Source organism: Tyto alba, unplaced genomic scaffold (assembly GCF_018691265.1).
Source record: "Tyto alba isolate M040663 unplaced genomic scaffold, T.alba_DEE_v4.0 Super-Scaffold_19, whole genome shotgun sequence".
NCBI classification, from domain to species: domain Eukaryota; kingdom Metazoa; phylum Chordata; class Aves; order Strigiformes; family Tytonidae; genus Tyto; species Tyto alba.
In genome coordinates, this window is record NW_024881281.1 from 6,550,465 (window position 1) to 6,571,930 (window position 21,466).

The following is a 21,466-nucleotide window of genomic DNA, read 5'->3' on the forward strand; positions in this document are numbered from 1 at the left end:
GGAGCTTTGAAGAGAGTGTTTTGATCCTCTTCAATATCAATTGTCCATGTTGTCACTGGATTCACGTCCTGAACGTTATGGGAGTGTTCACACATCAGAAGTTCAGTGGTAGAGGATCATATTAATGGACTGTTATTAATGTATCAAGGAACTGAGTATTCTGTTAACTCATGACTTTTATTGACCTAGGATCAGGGTTTGTATGTAAGCAAATGGAAAATCCACGAGCTGATTGTTTCTGGTTTGACATGGTAGATGTAAATACTTAAAAAGTCACAGTATTTTTCTAAGAATAATTTAAGTTTTCAGTACTTGGAATGAACACCCATGCTGTGTGTTTTGCTTCAGAATATTTTCTAACTGGATTTGTATACTTGCTAATTAAGAGTCTGAAGAGAAGGAACTGTGCAGAAGCTTTTTAAAATCTTCCTTATGTTTAAATGTATAACTGTGAATTTATAGCTCTTTATGAGTACCTATGGCAAACTGTTTAATAGATCTTCAGTTCTGGTAGCAGATTGCTCAGGGCAGAGCCAGCTTGTACTGAGGTATGCATCTGTGCATGTTGCTCCAGTTTCCTAGCATTGACTTTCTAGTAAGTAATCTGAAACTTGATCTGAAAATTAGCTAAGACACTTACTGTGTGGATTACACAATTGTTCGGTAGAGTCATTTTACTTCAGAAAAACCTGAGAGCTCTACCTTGTCAGGAGATGAGACAGTGGCAATTCTGGTAATCTTTGGTTTCCAGTAAATGGTCCAGGAATGTTACTGACTTATTTGTAGTGACAGTAGAGGACATCCCAAATAGCATGTGCCAGGATCCTGGGGGGGACATCAGAGAGAGAAAAGTTCGGCTTTCTAAAAAGTTTTAAATACTCATTAACAGTCCATAAAACTGAAATTTGCTACTTTGAGAACAGCAGTCTCTATTTGTCAAGTACTGCTGGTGCTGCAGGAATGGACAGAGAAAAGTAGTTTCTGATATAATGTGCTTTAATACAAACAGAAGCATATAGTTGAAGATACTTTAAACTGCTACAGGAAGGGGAAGGTAGAGCTTTATGGTTTCAGCTCTGTGTGCTTCAGTCTGTTAAGATTAAATCATATGCAGAATTTCCTGTGGATCCTGGGTAGAGTGCCTGCGGTATTGCACACGTATGTGAGATGAACCAAGATGGGTGTCGCTGCACCCAGCAGTTGGTTACCTGAGTTCACCCTGGCTTTGGGGAATCACTCCAGAGTTGAACTTCACCCTTCGTTCTTCTCGGGGGGACCCACTTTTGATGATTCCCACAAACAAGCGTCTGTGAGGAGGGGGATGGTAAAACTCTCGTCAGCATCCGAGGTTTATCTTGTGCGGCTGGAGGAGCCAGGCAGGTGCGTGTAATTCTGAGCAACAGGAATGCGGAGCGATGCGGTCGAGCCGCTTATCAGCAGGATGCCGTTAGCCCGAACAATGTAATCGCAGCGAGCCGGTTCCTGCCGCCAGCGCCGGGGCGGAGCGCGGGGGTCAGGGGGCTGCGGGGGGCCCAGGGCTGCCGGCCTGGCCGGGGGGGGGGGGGGAGCTGCCGGGCCCCGCGGCCCGCCCCGCCGAAGCTGACGGCAGGTGAGGGCGGAGGCAGGGCCGCGGCCTCACCGCCCGCACTCCGCATGCCCGGCGCTCGGACATGCTCACTAGCGGCGCGGCGCGGGCTCCCGTGGGCAGTCGGCGCCGAGGCGCTGGCGGAGCCGCCGCTGGGCCCCGAGCAGCGCGTCCCGGGGCGGGGGGAGGCGCGGAGCGCAGGTGAGCGGGGAGCGGGTGGCGAGCGGCGGAGCCCGCCCGAGGGCAGGGCAGGGCCCGCCGCAGCCCCAGGGAGGGCGAGGAGGGGAGGGGGGGGAACCGCGGCCGTGATCCGCCGAAAGGCGCCGGGAGCTCGGCCACATGGCCGCGGGCTGCCGGGAGCACGCTGCCGGCTGGGGGCTGCGCCGGGAGGGGCGGGGGGAGCCGGGGGCGGCACCGGACGGCGCCCCGGGGAGGGCGGACAGCCACGGCTTGGCCGTTCCCGCGAAGTCAGCCCGCTTCCCGGAAACTCTTAGAATTTCCACGGTAGAAACAAATGACCCTTTCACAGCAGCCGGCATCCTGGCGGCTGCACGGCGTGTCTCCGGCAGCCCGGAGGAGCCCTTCCCCTCCCCTTCCGTAACGTTACTACATACACTCCGGTGACTCTTCCCTGATTGTATCCCAGGCGCAGCGAGCTGCCCGCCGGGCTCCTGCCTGGGACGGGGTGAATCCCGCCGAGGCTGACGTGGGGAGCCGGAGTGGGAAAGGGCGTGGCGAGTGAGAAAGGGCGTGGGGCGAGGAAAAGGCTGCTCCGAGCTGAGACGCGGCCGTGTCACGGACGGCGTGTCAGGGAGGACCTGCTGCCTTCCTCTACAGGGTGGCTTTCTGCACACACCTAACTTGTTTTGTATGTTCTCGTGCTGTTTTGTGCTCTACTGGTGATACATCCTGCTGTGGATAGCACTAACATTTATGCTGGAATAATTCTTCCTTGTTTGCCGGTGCTTGCACAGGTGCCTGAGAGCACTAATGAAGAAAGCTCAGTATTTTTAGTCATCTCTTATAGGTGGAGACGTCAAACACCGCAACTTCTCTAGCGTAGACCACAGGTCTGCATCCTCACTAAGACTCAAGGGTCCCTGTCTGTTGTGCTACTTTCTATGCCAGTTTTCCCCTTTTCTGATATACATGGAGTTAATTCCTTCAAGTGACAGTGATTTATGGAAGGAATCTGACTCTGTGCTGAATGAATGTCTCATTCAAGTAACTTGAACTTTCCAAGTAAGCTGGCTTGATCTGCATTCTCATGTTTGGGAGGACTACAGGAGAAAAATGATTCTGAGATACAATACAGAAATTATTCTAGTATTTATTCATTCTATGACAGTTGCTTGAGGTGGAAGGCTTCTCCGGAACTGCTTGGGGATGGCAGCTGCTTAGTTTTATAAAGTGACAAATGAGAAAATTGCCTCAGTTGGTGGGACAAGCCATAAAAGCGGAACCGCATGTTAGAGTAATTGGGAAGAAAAGCATTTTTCTTTCATCTCCTTTTGTAGCAATAGACAATTACCAGTTGTCAGCACCTTTCAAAACTCTTTTAGAAACTGCCTAAGGCTTAGAGAACTGATGAGTTCTTAACTTTATGGTAGGCCTTGATAGGGCAACCACTGTCATAATATTTAAGGATTTTCAGTTTTGATACTGGATATAATCCTGTGTTTTAGGGAGGGGCTGTGTAAATATAAATCTTGTCTTCTATTTTGCCTGGCAAGGACCAGTGGAGTGCTAGACTGTACACATGCTATCTTAATTTATCATGACATAAAGGATAGATTTTTTTTTTTTCTCTTTAAAAAAGTCTGAATCATAATATACTAAGGGAGTGAGACATCCCATGTGACTCAGGATCAGCTGTGCAATTTCTGTTCTCTTCTGCATAACTAATAGCACAGAAACATGTGATCTACGATACATCTTCAGAATTTATAATATCTATAAGAGAAATTATATAGAACCTGACAAAATTATTCAAACCAAGTAGGAGACTTTTCCCCCTCCTTTTTTTTTTTTTTTAATTTGATCTAAGCCCACTGGAGGAAGGACAGTAAAAAACTGGGGGCCAATAATGCTTAATAACATTAAATATGGTGTTTCTTCCTATGAATAAGCTCAAACTCTGTGGATTCCTTTATGCAAAGGTAAGCAAGTCTTAGTCTTGTTCCAGTAGCATTCAGACATTTGGGATTTTTCTGCTGATTGTAGTGTCATGTGGCTTATAGGACCTAGCCTTATTTTCTTGGGAACTGCATGCTTTCTAGGAACTGCACAAATTCCTCTACCCCAGTCAAAATGAACAGTCTGCATCAAACGCAGGAGAAACAAACTGCAGTATCTGGCCACGGTCACAGAGCAACGTATGAACTATAGCTCCCCTGTGTTTCAGCCCATTGCCCCCCTCCCTCGGCCTGACAGTTTTGAATAGTTCCAGCATGCAAAATGTTGAGGATCACTGGGCTATAGCACTTTGCCTCCCAGTTCGATGGCGTAACGGGTGAGGACTGTAAACAGGGTGCTTTCAAATAACTAGTGCCTTCTGTAGGACAAATTTATATTTGGGAAGATGCAAAGTGTTACTGGTGCTGCAGAAAAGGAGGTGAAGAGGACTTAAAGTACGGTGAATTTTCCTGAGGGCAGTGTGTCCTACTGCCCTTTGTAAGTGATGCAAATGTAACTACATCACTTGTCCTTTTATACAAGCTAAGAATCATTTATAAAGATGTATTTATATGTTTCTAAAATGTTGCTGTGGAGAAAATAGTTTGTATTGTGCTTTGGCTTACCTGTGGTGATGACAGTCAAGTGTGGTTAACTTTTCAGAATTGATCCAAGTTAAAACTGAGTGGGCAAAATTAACAGGTAATTTGTCTGAAGCAGTTTTCCAGCTGAGCTCATCGTGTGAGCACATGCACAGCTTACCTGCAGAAGGAGTACAGGGGCACGGGAGGAGATGGCTGGGATCAGCTGGGGGCTGCTCTGCTGGTAGCACCAATGCTTTGTCCTGGCGTAAAGCGATTGCAATTACAGCAGGTGTTTGTCCTCTGTCAGGGGTTTCCCTGTGTTATGTACTGCTTTACTGCTTTGTAACCAACTAGTGAGTGATGTGGTTGGCTTTGACTAGGATTACTATCCCTGACTTGGATGGAAAGCATACATCAAACCTCCTATCATCATTTCTAGTGGATGAGGTTTGCATGGGTTGTCTTTCTGTGAGGTTGTAACACAGTTATTTTTCTGCCTGGAGGGAGCTGCTTTTGCTGTGCCTCTGGATCAAATGATCTCTCTGCTGGAAAATATCCTGCTATGTATTTTGTGCCCTCCTCTGCATACTTTACTCCCCGTTGACGCATTAGTGGGGTAGGTGGCCAGCTCTTTCCAGAAAGCATTAATAAAGATGGAAGCAATCCGTATAAGTAAATGTGAAAGGCTAACAAAGTTTGTTATGACAGGAGCTTCTGAGTGGACAAATCTCAAGTAATTTGTTGCAACTGAGTCATATTCTGTGGGGGTGGAAGGTCTAGTGTTCTTTAAAGCCCTGCCCTGCATTATCTAAGTACTCTTCAATACAATAAGGAGCAGCAGGGCCAGTACCTGTTCTGTTCGATATATATCTTCAGTGTAGTCTGTTCTATATTAAATTTCTGTACCGGAAGGCGATAAAAGTTGGTATTTGGAACTACTGTGACATTCATGCATGTATGCATAGCTCTCCCTGTCTGCTTTTTTCTTCAGGAAAACACTTGGTCACATGTGAATGACCAGCTAGCTGTTCTTCACTGGGACATTTGCAGCCCTTTAACCGGTACACTGACCTTGGTCCAGCTTGGCCACCGCCCTTCCTGTAATTCAGTTCAGCAGCTGATAATAAATGGACATAATTTTTAGCATTTGGCAGTACCTTTGGAGTGCTACAGTGTTTGCCTTCTAGGCAGTAAGGTCCTGGAGCTGGAAGAGACAGCAGCCTGCAGTTATTGGAAGTTTTTGTTACCAACTGGGCAGTGTCATTGTTGGTGGCAAAGAATGTTATGTCAGAATGTGTTCTGGTTTTTGCCAGGAAATGGATAGTCTATGAATGACAAAAATAAATTCCTCCATCCATGCTGTCCTAAACAGATGATTTCCACCCTCCCCCGCCCCCCAATAAGAGAGCTTTCTAAGATCACTGCTAAGCAAAAAGATGCATGTGGACAAAAACACAGTTATGATGGCATTCAGCCTGCTGTTTGGATGCAGATTGGAATTTATAAGCTAGAGCTGCTTTAAAAGGCTGTGCCTTTATTTCAGTAATGTCTTTTTGAGGCATGTTTCTAGTAAAAGTTTACCATGGATATCTGACTCTGTATTTCCTTGTAGTGTTCTTATATCTTACCAGAAATTTCACCCTTACAAAAGCTAAAATAGAGATGTGGTCCTAATCTTTGAGACAGTGCATACTTGTAGCTGGAGAATAGCCTTTGCAGTGGTTTTAAGACGTCAGGGAAACCTTTATGTCTTAGCAGCTGAGGTTGCATTTCATTAGTTAGAGTGATCTGTGGTACCTTATGCCAGCTGACGATCACCAGGTGTATTTGTCCATTTTACTAATGAAGAGGAGGATTATTGAAGGAGCTGTAATTCAGCTGGAGACTGGTGTTTGTCAGAGGACTTTTGGTAAGCTTATAATTGTATTTTTTAGTTCATTACCATATTTTTATGGTTGCCTTTATGTCTGTTTTCATTACCACCTGCTGGCTGGTCTAGATGGGATATTCCTGTCCAAGAGGGAATCATCTTTACTGCGGCATTATAATGACAAACTGAGAACAGAAAGGAGGGTGAACTCAGCTCTCTTGCTGTGCTTATTGTTCATGGCTGAAGGGTCCAGTTAAGTCAATGTCCAGTTATATAATAAGGAGATAGTGATCTGTTTAGCTTTTTAGAAAATTAAATTCCACTGAAACACTATAACTGGAACCGTCTAAGTAGGAGGAAAACTATTTTCCATTCTGAAGTGTGTCTTTGTATAGTGTTGCGAGTTGGGTTTTTTAACAGTAACTAATAACTTCTACATTATACAGTCCACACTGAGTCATTGTTTACTCAAGGAAATGAATTTCAACAGCCAGACTTGTTTGCTAACTTTAATAACTAAAATATGCAGTTCCACACATTACAAGGCAGCACACTATAATCAACATTTTTAAAAAACAAGAACTGATACATATTTGCAACACTACACAGCATTGCATTATAAATAGTATTTCTGCAAGTCAGGTTTTGATCTGCAGCAAGGGCTGATGTGTCCAATGGTGCAGTTTTGAGAAGAGGGAGGATTATTGCACAAAATTATTGTTGATTTTCTTCTCACGTTTTATTGAACCTTCCAAATCAGAGACCAGAAAGCCTTGTTCTCTGTCCACACATGTAGTTTTAAGTAACAGGTTGTCTTGTACTTATGATTTTTGGAGTCTGTTCAGAATTGCTGCTTCTGTATCTTGGGAGGGAAAGCCACACCTTTGCACCAGGAAGCCAGGAATTCTGTCTCTGACAGAATTGGAACTTAGACAGCAAAACAGATGTTTCTTTTGCCTTATTTTATGTGAGCACTGAAGTTCAGTTGTAAGCAGTTTTTTGCCTTTTCTTGACTGTCTATCTGCTGGTTTGTTTTAGTACGTTATTTTCTTACGGATGTTACAGGTAGCTTTCCTACCCAACCATTACATCTGATAAGATTATTATAACAACCAGGGCTTGTATATCTGGTTGTTTTTTGGTGTACTGAACAAACAACACCAAGTGCACGCAGTGCAATATAGTAGGGTTTCTCCATTGGTCTGTTCATGTGGGAATGCAGTGGGGACAGCTAAGCGTGCCTCACGTGTGAAGGGACAGCGTGGGAAGAGTGTTTGGACTGTTAGAATGTACCTTTTGAAGATATCCTTTTGCATTTATGCATTTCTGAATTTTGTGGTCAGCTCTATTCCTTCCGAGCTACCAAGCACCATGTAATTAAAAAAATACTGCAACTTGGAAGACAAGATTCAGAGCAATATGATTATTGGAAAAGCATTGTAATGTATAATGAAGAACTGCTTTTATATCTGCAGCACCTTTCCAAAAACAACAAACAAAAGTACCTATCACATTTCTCAAATAAACCAAACACTGCATTTTGAATAGCATATTTTGATTTCTCCTAAAGTCACAAGCTTTTTTGGCTACAATGTTGTTTGAAAATAGAGAGGAAAATTTAAGGTCTTGTGTAAAAATGAGGGCAAATAAAAAAGATGTGACTTCCAAAATACCCGTTTTATTTGTGCATGGATTTGTTGCTCTTAAAGTTGGGGAAGGGGATCAAAAGCAAGTTCTGTAGAGAAGTAGAGGGTGTGTTTTTGTGTGCCTGATCATAGCACTCTGTGGGAATGCAGATGATTTTTAACTTTAATCTTCCTGATCTTCTGTCCGGAAAGCTGGTGGGTAGAAACTGAGAACAGCAGTTTATGGAGCCATTAGCAAAGCTGGAACACGTATTATTTGTTTAAACAAGCATGGCGGTGTTTTGCATCACTCCTAAACATTAGAAAACATCGCTCTGAAACTGATTTTTACCACCTCAGAATTGCTCAAGTCTTACTTTTGTACCTCCATTAACCAATTAACTGTACAGTGCTATGAAACTACTAGCAGGATTTGGAGTTTTTGAGAGGGTAAGACATGTTTCCTTCCGCATAAAATTGTGTTGTTATGACTGCAGGATGTCTGGGAGGAATCTAGCTTGTTTCTGGTCAACTAGGGTGTGGAAGAAGTCAAAGTACAGATGCACATATTGAGGTGAGATACTGTTGACTGGATAGGGGATTTACATATTCATAATCTTAAGGGGATTTGCATATTATGTGCTGGCTGAAGGGGTGAGAGTGTGAAAGAAAACTAGAGGCCAAAAGCATGTGGGTGGCCAGAAAGAAAAGTGGAGGCTGGAAAGGGGTACGAGACTCGTAAGAAAATTAGAGCCCAAAAAGGACTGGGGGGCCAAGATGGTGTGGGAAGATCAGCAAGAAAAGTAGAGGCCAGGAAGAAGGGGAGGCTGGAAAAGTTTGAGGAAGATAAAAGGGCATGTGAGGCAGAAAAGGTTGGGAGGCCAAAATAAGCCTGTATCTCAGATCTGACCCATCTTTACTCTCCTTTTTGTCTCTGCATCCTCCTGAAGTAGTGGATCCAGAGACTACTTAGCAGAGCTGAAGAAAATTAAAGCTCAGCCTTATGCAGTAGCTTAGGGACAAAAGTATCTTGGCCCTCTTATTTCAGTTGGTGCTGACAATTCTGGCTTCCAGCAGGAAGCATTTCTTTAAATTGTTTGAAATCTTGGTTGTTACAGAAACATAGATGAGAAGTAGCACTGTCTGTCAGATGTTGGCTGCCTTAAAATACTATCCTTTAAGATCACCAAGAAGATGTCTCCTCAATTCATAGAAGAAACAGTGCTCTCATGACTGCTTATGCAGGGATTGGAGAAATCTAGACGCAATTTGAGATAATAGAAGGGATAGTTTATGCACTTTTATGAGGTATTTCTAAAACAGGTGTGTTAAAGTCCCTAGAACATTTAAGAAAAACATGTGATGACATAATGATACGAGCACAGTATCTTTTCTTTTTGCCTGATATAATTAAAGAATACATAGGTTGATGGTTATGGGCTATTTATATATTTGGGTAAAGCTTTCAGATGTTATTTATCTGAAGGATAAACTAGTCAGATATGAGATAATTGTGTCCTGATACAAGGAAGAAGTATAAAGGAAAGGAGAGCAAGAGAAGAAAATAGACAAAGATCGGCTGCTCTTCCCAGAGATTGCTGTAGACAGTGACCACCTTGAAACCTTTCTCTGCTGTGTAGGTGAGAGCTACCACAGCAGGGGATGTCTGGTGGTGAGTGAGGGCTTCTCTGCTGCTCTGGCAGCTTAGTCATGAGGATACCATGTGAAGAGGAAACGTTGCAAGAGCTGCAGAGTTCTGTATGCAAAAAGCTTGCAGAGCCAAAGGGGGTGTCTGATCTCTCGTTCTCTTTAAACCGAAACCTGACTGGTTGCCAAGTGTCTGTTTCTGCTTTGATGATTCCGTGTCTAGGTGGGGACATCAGGGAGCTCCTTCCAACCTTAAGCCTTGAATATATTTACCTGGCAACTGCTGCTATCCAAACCACTTTCTCAGGTCAGCTTGCAATGGGAGGAAAATTCCTCAAAGTGGCTCTGTGTAGGATGAGAATGTGAACTATGTCCATGCTGAAGTCCATGGAACTCAAAGCTGCACTCATGTAACTGTTTACTTCTTTTCTAGAGGCTTCAGTAAAGTTGGGTATTTGTCACTGAATGCATTTTTGCCTGAAATACTAATTGTCTACCATCAGAAATAAGTAGCCTCTGAAAGGATCAAATTGCTGCCTGAGTGGAAGAAAAACCATGTTGCTGCAGGTTGAGTGCATGTGTCTGGGAAGAAAGCTTTTCCATGAATTGTACAAGCAAGCTATTGCTTTCCAAGGAAAAGTTTTCTTGTGACAGATCTGGCTTTTTATTTTGGATAGGCTGGAAGGGTAAACTCAGGTATAAAGGACTAAAAGTAGCTGTCAGCTTGGTACCTGGCCTTCTGTTTTTAGCAGTGGATTTCTCTGGTTGATCTCTCTAGCACTGTGCTGGTCTTGAAAGTGCTTTTCAGGCCATACTTTCATTGGCCCCAAACCAAATTATCTTAATTGCAAACCACTTATCTAAACTGATAGTTAATCAACACAAATGTGACACAGTGCTCATTAGAGTAGAAAATCAATCAGTGTTTAGTGTGGGCTGTATTGAGACTTGCAGATTGATAGGGAATGGGAAGGTTCATTTGGGTCAGTAATTAGCATAGTGATGAGTGTGTGAAGTGCACTTCCCCCCTCCTGTGTTATTGCAATCAAGAGTCCGGCATCATCACCCTCATTTCTAAGGCACCTGCCAAAAATTGTCAGTTGTTCACAATGTTGTTGAATAGCAGACCAGTGTTTTAGCTAGTCATACTTCTGCTGGCAAATACAGTGTGACATATATACCCACATGCGTCAGGTTGGGTAATTTATAGTGCTGATTCCCTCATTACAGAACACTAGAGCTGACAGTCTGTAGCCTCTAGTATCCTTCCTGGGCTTGTCCTGGAGGCTGCTGGTGGTGATAATATATGTGCATAACTTTTCAAGGTTTTAAATGTTTGGAGGCACATACGTGTGTAAAGGGTAGGGGATGAAGCAAGCAGCCAGAGATTCTTAGAACTTCATCCACGTCACTCTCAATTAAATGCTCCTTCTTTACTGTCTGCCAGGAGGATGTATTCCCCAGTATCAAAGATAAGCATATACTGACATGAAGTTCTATTTAAATTGATTTCACTGTAGTTCTCTGCTCCCTGTCTTGTACCTGCACTAGCATCCATTTGACCCTTTGGTGAATCAATTGAAACAAAGTTTGGAGAACAATGATGAAGAAAAAGAGTTTTCTGTTTGTTTAATTCCCTGAATGGTCTCAGCACAGAATTGAACAGACCTCAGTCCCAGTACAGAGGAGGGAGAAGGCTCAGACAAGCTCAGCTGGGGACAGAGGATGGGCTGCATCATGGTAATGGCATCTGCCTAGGTCAACTTAGAGCAGCCTGAGGCTGCACTCTGGCACCTTGGAGGACACTTTCTGTGCTCTTTTCACTGTGGAGAAGTGTCTGTAGTGTAATGGTGTGGGCATGATGGCTTGTGTAGCTGTTCTCTTCTTATGCTACTGGTTTTTGATCCTTGAAGTCAGTGATAGTGAGGAGAATTTTGAGTTTGCTTAGAAGGTTCTGCAGTCATACTGGGGGACTTTTGTGCCCTGATGTGTGGGCTGATTGGCACTAAAACCTCTCAGCCTGTGGATGTGGAGCTAGGCCAGCTGTTTGGAACATAAATGGTAATTAGTTGTCTTCTAAATGTTGGCTTTATTAAGATTTAAAAATCGAACATGCTATCTCCACTTCTTGTAATGGGGATTCCCAAGCTATAATACTTATCATAGCTTCTAAGCAGTACAGTAGCCATCTGCCTACGGACTGCCTGCATTGCTGTTGCCCGTTAACATGGTATCAGGTCAGGAACAGAGAGTCACTGATATATCCTGGTACAGACAGCCAGGATAAACATGCTTAGACATCAAGCCAAAAGAAGCTGGTGTCTGTTCTTCTTCTTGCCTGAGCAGCACACAGCATGGCTGGGGTTCAAAGCAGGGACCGTAATCCAAGTCAGAGGGGTCCAGTTGGGCACTGATGTCTGGTGTGTTTTGCTTTCTCTGGAGCAGAAATACCTCTGCTGCTTTCCAGAGCATTGCCGTTTGGACAGAGGTCGGGAGAACCGGTGCAATGGGGGCCTGGAGGGAGAACACCCTGCCCAGCTGAGGATGCAGGCACGGCCACTTCTGCACTGCTCTTCAACAGGTCTGAAGGTTCAAAGGACTTTTGGGCCCTGTTTAGCAAGGTACATGTGTGGGGTAGTAAGACAAGGTTACTGTGTTGTGGTATCTGAGCGTGACGTTGTGATCAACACAGGCAGAAAGGGTGAGAGAGGAGGAATTAATTTTGCTGCCAAAACCTTTCGTGCAAGGGGTTGGATCTGGATGGGTGCCCTTTGTGGGCATACATGCAGGTTCCTGCAATTTGTAGCTGCTATTGCCGTCACCACCAGTAGTGGCACCCAAGTAAAGAAAATTTAGGAATGCCATCCTGCAATAGAAACTTCAAGAGGCTATTTCTAGACAGAATTGAAGCTCCCTGTGATTTAGTGGACTGTAGCCTCATTGTGAGTGTAGAAGGCAAGCAAACATGGTTTGAACTGGAATTCTTTAGAGTATTGTTGCTAACACTGTAGTGGGCAGCTGTGTTAAACTATTTTTAAGCTTTGCTCCTTTTTGATACCATACTAGCACTCTTGTTAAAGAGGCTTCATAAAAAGTTAAAAAAGCTTGGCAGCTTCTAGTACAAGCCCATATTTTTAGATGCTCTATTGATTTATTTTTTTGTCCCCAGAAAAGAGATATTCTGGCAAAAGACAATTAAAGAAACAACTTTTAAATATATGTACTAAACACAAAGGTTATCATCCAGCAGGTAAGCAGGTAAGCTGGAGCAGCAGAGGTAGCAATGGGTTGGCGCTTGAATTAGTGAATTTTGGAATAGGAGGGTTCAGCTTTGCAGGGAAAGGTAGTACCTGCATGCAGCTACTCCTGTGTCCCATCAGCTGTTCCAGCAATTCTCCAGGACGTGGAATTTGTCAGATCACCAGACAAGTGTGTGCCGCCTGTCACAGACACCAGGAATCCCGAGAATGTGAAGGACTCTCAAATTCCAGCTCTGTGTGCTCGCCCTTCCCCTCCTCCTCTAGGGGCTAGTGGAAGCAGGAAAGGAGGTCAGGCTTGAAATACAAAGAAGAGGAATTTGTGAATATATAGCAGATAACGCTCATCACTCACCGTACTTTGCCACTCCCCCACTCCCCCCATTGTGGAAAGTATGATTAAAGTCAGCCACTCCGCCCTGACTGTCTGAACCATACATACATGCACAAATGCCAGATTCTCTTCATTCCAGGCTGCTGACTTCAAGAAGGACTTGCTCTGACAAGCTGGAATGAGGGCTGGCAGCTTCGTCTGCAACTCAAAGGCTTTATCTCTCTTAGACACTCTTCCTAACATTTCCCACAAATACTGTTCTGCTGGTAGGAGCTGTTGTGTACACAGGACGTCATCAGGCATTTATGAATAAAGCCTTATGTTGTGTAACTCTCCTTAGAACAGGCAAGGAAAACTTCATAGAGCAACTGGCATCAGGCCCACAGGAGAGCTTGCTCTCCTTGTGCTTCAGCCTCATTATTTGGGGAGCAGTGGGTAGAGTCAGCTCAGCCTTTTGATTCTTTTAACCCTTTACCAAGAGCTGGTGTTCTTCACAAAACTTCTACTGTGCTGTCCAGCCTCCATCTTCCACTTTGACTGTTTCCATCAGCTGGTGATGCATCCATCTCCAGCTTCCACAGCATATTCCTGCAGTTCACTGCTTTGGCCTCTCTCTTTGCTCTCTGAACTGAACTCCCACCTGGGTATCCCTTCACTTCTTCCCTGCTTCACCATGGTGAGCACAAACCATTTGACTTCTAGGATCATTCTGGCTTCACCAGCAACTTCTGTTTCTCTGAGCTTTGCTTCCTAGCATTATTGCTTCACTGCTGCTCCTGCTCAGTGAAGGATGCCAACTGTGTCCACCTGCTGGGTTTTTTTTGCATGAGCTTTTAAGCTGCCTGCTTATGCTGCATATGCAGTGTTTCACTTAGAGTATTTGTACTCCCTGACCTATCTCAGTCAATTGATGAGCTCAGCCTTCAATAAATGCTTTCCCGGACTGAAGCCTATTTGAAAGCTGTAACAATGGTTCTAGAGAGCATCTTTGCCAGTAATAATTGCAAGATGGCCAAGCTCTTCTTTGGACATTGTTTTTATTTCAAACTGAGTATTAGAGCAAATATACTCTTACATTCATATAATATTTAGCATGTTAAAATTGAGATAACTTTAAGCTTGGTGCAGTAAGGCATGTACCCTGATATAAAAATTTATCGTTAATTAAATCTGAGTAGTCATGGTTGTGACATGATTTCCGCTTAAAAGGGTGTCTTTGATGTCATCATCATATTGCTTCAGAAGCAGCTTGCCAGTGTTATTTCAGGTTGTGGAGGGTGTGTACATGTATGTATTTTCTAAAACCCCAAGACCTTCCAGTATCAAATGTCTGCCCAGTGCTTTACAGATTTCATAACTGTCTGTTAGTAGACAAAACTGACAAAACTTTTTTTTTTTTTTTTTCTGGTCTGGTTTTTGAGGGAGAGCTGTTCTCACAGGGACTGTGGCCTTGATTTATGGCCATATAACTAATCCTGTTGAGCAGCAAAGAGATCCCACTAGTCTCAGCTCCAAATCTTCTCTCCTGACCGCAGGACTGTGCTTTCTGGACATTGTGTGAAAAAGATTGGTGAAATAAAAACTCTCATTTCCCCTTATCTATCTGAAGCAGCGATATAAGATAATTAGAATCAGTGTTGTAGTGAGGATTTTGAACAAGAAGCTGACATGAAGAAATGCCCACAGCGTTTAACCTCTGTGTTTTATTCATCCTGGAGCAAGTGTAATTTAAAGTGACACCTCTATAATTGATGAAGTATCTTTTTACCATTTGTTTAATTACCAGTTTCAGTGTCTAGAAAGCAGTGGATCAATAATTTACAGTGATGAACTTCCCTGTGTTGCTGTTTTTCTAGTTCAGCCATACAAACAATAGCTACTGAAACAAACCTTCAAGTTTTGATGCTTTTCTTTTTCTTTAGGTGATTTAAAAGAGCTTTACCTTTTTTCCTGCCACAGGTGTACTCCAGCACAATTTAAGCTGATGGCAGAGCTCCCACTGACCTCAGTGAAGCAAGATTATTCTAGGGCTTGCCATGGATACTGTATCAGCTCTCATCTTTTTGCAGTCTTCTCTTATTGTAGGGTGGCTAAGGCTGGGGTCATGTTGTTGCTGCAATAGCAAATGATGCTGCCCTGGCAATATCTGAGAGCTGTTAGAACACAAAATTTAAGCAAAGGAATCAAAGCTGCGGCCTGCATTTTGTATGTATTTCTTACTTTATAGTCTTTGATAATGTGTACTGATTTTCTATGGGAGATACCTATTCTTGAGACTCTTGGACCCTTTCAGGTTAGAGCTCAGATTCCCTCATGGCCCTGGATCTCTCACTTTGCCCAAGGTGACCTCGGGAAGCTCTGCCTGTCGAATCAGAGGAAAGAAAGTGTTTTTTACTTCCCAGTAGGATGAGCCTTCTGACAGTTCCTGTCGTCATCCTGGCTGCCATGGGCGGTGGGGTTTGCTCTGACAGCATCAGACCAAAAGATCAAAAGATATCTAACTTTTGTGAGATCTCCAAATCTGTGCACTTCTAGCAGGAAGTGGCCTTACGTGCAAAGGCGGGCTCCCACCCACGCACTGGTGGCCTCAAGGCAGAAGGATACCTTTCACTCTTCTGAGGATGTGCTCATCTGCATCAGCAGAAGTAGATGCTTCCTCTTTCCTGTCTCTTATTCTTAGGGGTGCCAGTCCTCATCTCCTGATGGAGAACAGAATGCTGTGGAACAGTTGGTATTTCTGTTAATGTCACAACTGTCGCAACCAGCTGATTATGCCCAAGTAACAGGAGCCGTGAGAATTCCTCCAGGATCTCTCATTTGAGTTGGAGATCACAGTCCAGAAGAAGTTTTTGTTTATATGGTAGATGTAAAAGGTCAATAGGAAGATTGCTGGGCCTGCCTGTGACTACCTATGTTGTCTGCCTCAGCAGGATTTATGCAGTTTTTCAACCACCCAATGTAGGACTGTAAGTAAACCGGAGAGAGAGAGAGAGAGAAAGGAATTGGACCTAGCCACAGCTGGGGAATGAATGTTTCCATTCACTGCATAGGCCCATGTTTATCCAGATGTGGAACATGAATTCCTGAGAACCACAAAGGAATGGGGTCCTTGATTATTCTTTAGTGTGTATTGTGTCTTTGGTTTTGATTAAATCTGTGTCCCTGATAATGCAGAAAATCTTGAAAACGCTGTGAGCAGGACAGTGTAGTTCTCCTGAGTGAGCAGGGATTGGAAACCATGTCTTGGAGATATTCCTTACACTTCAAAGGGTGCTTACTAAATTGCAAGCCAATGGTTTTTTTTACTTGTTCCTTTTTTTTTAACATAAATACGATTACTACCTTTACTTTATAAAAATCTTGATTTAATGTAGTTTGGATTCAATAGGAGAATCAACTTTTAAAATGTTGGAAAACAATCTTCTGGATCATTTGAGTGCAAGCTGATGCCAGTGGACGTGGGATGTCCTTCAGCAATGATGTCTGTATTTTCCAGGCATCCTGGAATACTTTTGCCAGCATGATGGCAACTCATCATTCCCTGTTCACTGTTAACTGAGGATATATCTATTTTAGGATAAAAATGTTTGTAATTCACAAAAGCATTAAAGATTTTGTTCACTGTGGGATCTTTGGGGTGCTGTCAGACTGGTCAGAAGGAGATTACCTCAGACAATACCCTTCATCTGGTGGCTTTTACCCTCTTTTTCAGAAGCAACAGATTAGGCAGGGTAAAGGGAAGCAGTTCAGACATAAGCCAGCTGCAATATCATCTGCCCACGTGCTCCTGTTGGTTGCCAGGCCTCAACTCTGACACACTGCCAGATAGCCAGTCTGCACTGTGTGTCTACTTTTCTTTCGTCTGCTTTTGGAAACTGCTTTGGCCATTTCTTTTAGCATAATCTGGAATTTCTGCAGATCAGTGGATATTCTTATTTTGGGTTCGTGATCTAGTTTTACTCCAGACTGTTGTTGAAACTCTTTCCTTAAACTTTTCATAGGGGACTTATGCCATCACAATAAATGCAATATTCTCTTTGTTCCCTTACAAAGAAGGGTTTGAAAGAAGTTCAGTACCATATGTGTTCCTAATAGCTTTATTAGAACTTATTTATAACTTTTCACTGTCCCAAAATAACTGCCTGCCTTAGGCCAACAAAGTCAGTTTGGGACAGAGAAAAAAAAGTGGTGGAAGTACAAATTGTGCCTGTAAACTCTACACTTATAAATCATCAAATTAAAAACTAGTCCCCTTGTTTGAATGTCTAAAGCATTGAATGTGTCCTTTTTCTGGGCTCACAGAATTTGGCTCCAGTTGGTAGTTTGTAACTTGCTTACAGCATTGCTAAGTTTGCATTAAAAAAGGGTCACACCCAGAAGGAAAATAAGAACTCGTTTCTCCCAGGTATCACGCGCTTCTGGCATCAGAATGAAATGTCACAAGAATACTTGCAGATTGATATGTTTTGGGTTTGTTCATTTTTTATTTTTTTTTTCCTTAAGAAATCTGTACACATTACATGGAACAAACTTGTGACAGATACCATTGTACCAATATGAAATGTTGCTCATATCAACATTTCCCTACATTTGGGGTGCACTTATACTGATATATATATCTTTATGCTCCTATAAACTTTCCATACTAGGCATTTTGTTATTACACTAACAGGAGTGGGGAGTAAGAGGAATTGTTGGGGCATCACTCATGTATGAGCTATTTTATAAAAAACAAAACAAAACAAAAAAAAAAAACAAACCAAACCAAACCAAAAAAACAAACAGCAGAATTTCAGGAAATATATTCTGTATGTGATCCTCTCTCTCATGCTTTTCAGGAAAGTTTTAGCCACTTGGCCTTTATTTTTCTGACATTGGAAGCTTGAATGTACTAATATAATCTAGATATTACCTGTGCTCCACTGTCCACATAGCAGAAAAGTTCATGGTTTTGACAGCAAAGTAAGAATTCAACAAGAGCTTTATTCAGACTTTAAGAAAAGGAAAAACTTTTCTTAAATAAAAGAATTTTATGATGATCATTGGTGGCATGGGGGAAACTTGGGATTCTATCAATGTAACATTAGTAAAGATGGTTGATCTCTGCTTCCAGACTCCTAGTCTCATACCTGTGATTCTTCTCACTTTTTAGAGCCAAGACAAATATCTTATTTCTCCTGGAGCAGACGTTTTGAAACTGAACAAACAGCTTACCGACTGCATCCTTTGACTTGGCATGAAAAATAAGTAGAGGAGACAGCAGCATTATGGCCCAGGCTTAAAGTTGAGACTTTGTACTGACTTAAATGCACAGGGAGCTAGTTCCCAAAATGTTTTTTTTCTTTTCCAAAATTAATTAACTTTCAGATACCACTGACCAGAAGCAATACCAGCACAGGCAATTTTTCTGAATTGCTTTATATTTGTTATGGAGCAGTTATGAAATGGGAAAAGAGGCATAAGAGTACTTAATATAAATGCTTTCTTGTAGTTGGTTTTCTCTAAGACTCATAACCATTTATGTTTGTTGGTTCTGAAAAAAAATCTGCCTGATGCCTGCACTTGTTTTCCCCCTCGCTGTGCGGGCGAGAATGTGAAATATTTAACTCAACAAAAATCAAAGGTCAGTTTAAAAGTCTTCAGAAATCAAGATGTCCCCAAAGATAAGTCAAATATGAAACATCCTCTTGGGTCAGAATAGCTGTATGCCCTGGAAAGCTTAACGTGCCCTTGAGTGCACACCCTTTTCTGGCTAGGTAGTATGGGGACAAGGGCAAGGTATGAGCAACCGGTGAAGAACGTACCTGAGAGCCTGGTTACGCTGGAGCAATCCTCTGGAGCAGCACAGGGAGTTGTAAATGTCAGCCATGTTCTCGTCGGGACTGTGAAGCTCCTGGTGCTGTGCTGTAGGGTGCTTCTGCTGTCAAAACTCTGTCTTACTGTCTCATCAATGAGCCTTTCATAAGGGTAGCCTAGCTTGCTGTTTTTTAAGGCTCTCAGCCTAACTTCACTGTGGCAAGCTGACTGTTTCAGCTGAAGGTTTTACCAGCTAACCTGTTGAAAATCTTTGGCTGGGATTTGGCCTCAAGTTCCTCTAAAGCTGTGCAGCTCTGCAGGGGCTGTATTTGTAGACAGAAGGGAGATAGGATGTAGCAGGTTACAGATACAAAATTATTTGTACGTTTTGTCACAAACATCTATTGCTGTCAGAAAAAAAAAAAAAAAAGTCTCAGTGATAAACCTGACTAGGAATTCATATTTCCATGGCAGCTATGGGACTGTGTCAGACTGTGTTTGCTCAGCAAGCTTCTCTGCACTGAGAGCTGAGAGCTTCTGGCTTTATCCAAAGGCAAAGCAGAGATGGAACGATACCCCTCACTGGGGATCACAGGGAAATGTTCCAATTATATCAGTTTATCCAAACAAGATCTTTGTGAGCATTGTTGTAGGAACCTCCCTTTCATTTGTGTAAGAAGGAGGAAAAATCTGTCTTTAACAGGGCTTGCAGGTTTTCTGTCTGCTGAAGTGATAGTAAAGTGTGCATTGGAGTTACAATTACAGCTCCAGACAGAAGTCAGTCTGACAGTTTTGCCAAGACGTACACAGCTTGTTGTAGCTATATGCAACTGTTTGCTGCCAAAACTGTTGGCATGTGAGACATTAATGCATACAATTATGTGGGAGCACTTTGAAAATTAAGTTATGTGACTCCTTCCACGGTTGCCCAGCATCTTTACAGTTTAAAATAAAATGAGTAAGAGCGAGCTGTCCAGTTCACAAAACGCAGCAGCAAACCATTGTGCTCCATGCATCTGCTGCCCGGGAAGGGCAGGAAGGGGAGCTGTCAGCCTTCCTTCTGCATTAGCACTGGCCACGTCATGCTTTAGGACGTGGCTGTGTCTTTTTCCTGCCCTTTCTGTATCAGATGTACTCAGCCTTGCTTTGCAGCCAGTTTTGTTGATTTAAAAGTCTGTTCTGTCTTTTTCCTCCCAAGAAGAAAAGCAAGGGCATGATAGAAAAAGGACATAGCAGCCCTAATTTGTTCGTTTAGTTTTCTATTTTGGGCTGTGGGAGAGGCCCCTCTCTTCTCAGTAGAGAAGAGTCATGGGTTAAATACTGTCCATCTCTGTGGAGGGAAACCTTATATTACTGTATGCTGCTTTCTGGAGAATACTGATGTGTGAAGAGCCCTGCTCTGCCAGTTGTGTCCCTCCTCAGTATACTTGTATGTTCTTCTTTTCCAGACTGCAAACAGTTTAGTGCTTATCTGGCCTTATATAGTAATTTCCTATTATTAGAAGCATTTCCTTGGGATCTTGCTCAGGGAGTAACAAAGGGAAATCCTGTTTCCTTCATCTAACATGCAGGCAGAGCACCAGTGTTCACTCTTTCCTTATCTAGTGTCCATAGAACAAGAAGTTTTTGCTATGATACACTTTCCAGTCTTAATCCCTTTCTAACACTAAGCCTCTTTTCAGAAATGCAGGAATAGAAATTTGAAGGAATAGGAGCTGTCAGCCACCAATAAGAGCTGTAAAGTGTTGTCTACAGCCTGTAAGTGCTGCCTGTTCTTTCTCAGCCATGTTTTTCTCTCTGATTTAGTCGTCCTAATGCTTTGGAAAACCAATTCTCTTTTTCATGTTGGCTTGTGTGAAAAATAGTATGATCGGAAGTTTCACCCAGGACTGCCAGGGTATCGATAGAAAACTAATAGCTGTGTCAAAAAAGGAACAACTTTATATTAAGGAGGGAGAAGTTTTTGTTTTGCGTGCAACAAGAACGTGTTTTTAAAGGAGAGATTGGTCACTGAAAGCATGGAGATATGCACAGGCTTTGAACACTTAATTTTTCCTGTGAAAACATTTTTTCCCCTTAAAAGGAAGATGTAGGTCCTGCCACTGGGAGTGACTGTTTAGAAAGTCAGTTGGGAGGAATGCACATCAGCTGAATTGAGTCAGACTGTTTGTATTAACAGTTCTGTCAAAACGGCTCTTCTTGTTCTTGCCACAGACTCTGCAGGGGAGCTGCTTAAAACGATTGTATCAAAGTAAAGGCAAAGCAATCAAGCTGAATTAACTGTTGTTTTTAAACTCTTGGCTATTGAAGTCAGTTCAACAGTTACTGTTGGATTCAGAAGGGATACAGTGTATTTGTAAAATCAGCTGAAGAGGCAACTGTCTTGCAGTCCTGTAAAACAACCGACAGAGCCATAACACGGGGCAGCATGTGAGTGGGATGGAGTGAGAGTAGCCACATGCATGAGACAAACTGGCATCATATTAAGGGCATCTGGTCATTATAAAGTGGGACTTTGTTCTGATGGTCACTGTCAAAGCCAGTCATCCATTTCTGTTTCACTGGTTCAGCAGAGAGCAACAACAAGGAAAAT

The 21,466-nt window shown here is 43.0% G+C and overlaps 1 protein-coding gene across 2 annotated transcripts in view; it reads left to right on the forward strand.

Moving 5' to 3' along the window:
• Positions 1-1,683: 1,683 nt before the first annotated feature.
• The window catches only part of MYO1C (myosin IC), a 58,807-nt gene continuing 39,024 nt past the window's right edge, over positions 1,684-21,466 (forward strand). The window contains exon 1 of one of the 2 annotated variants that reach the window (XM_042791671.1): positions 1,684-1,786. The gene's annotated coding sequence lies outside the window, so the exon portion shown is untranslated. The remainder of the gene's footprint in view (positions 1,787-21,466) is intronic. The other variant, XM_042791672.1, reaches the window with a different exon arrangement.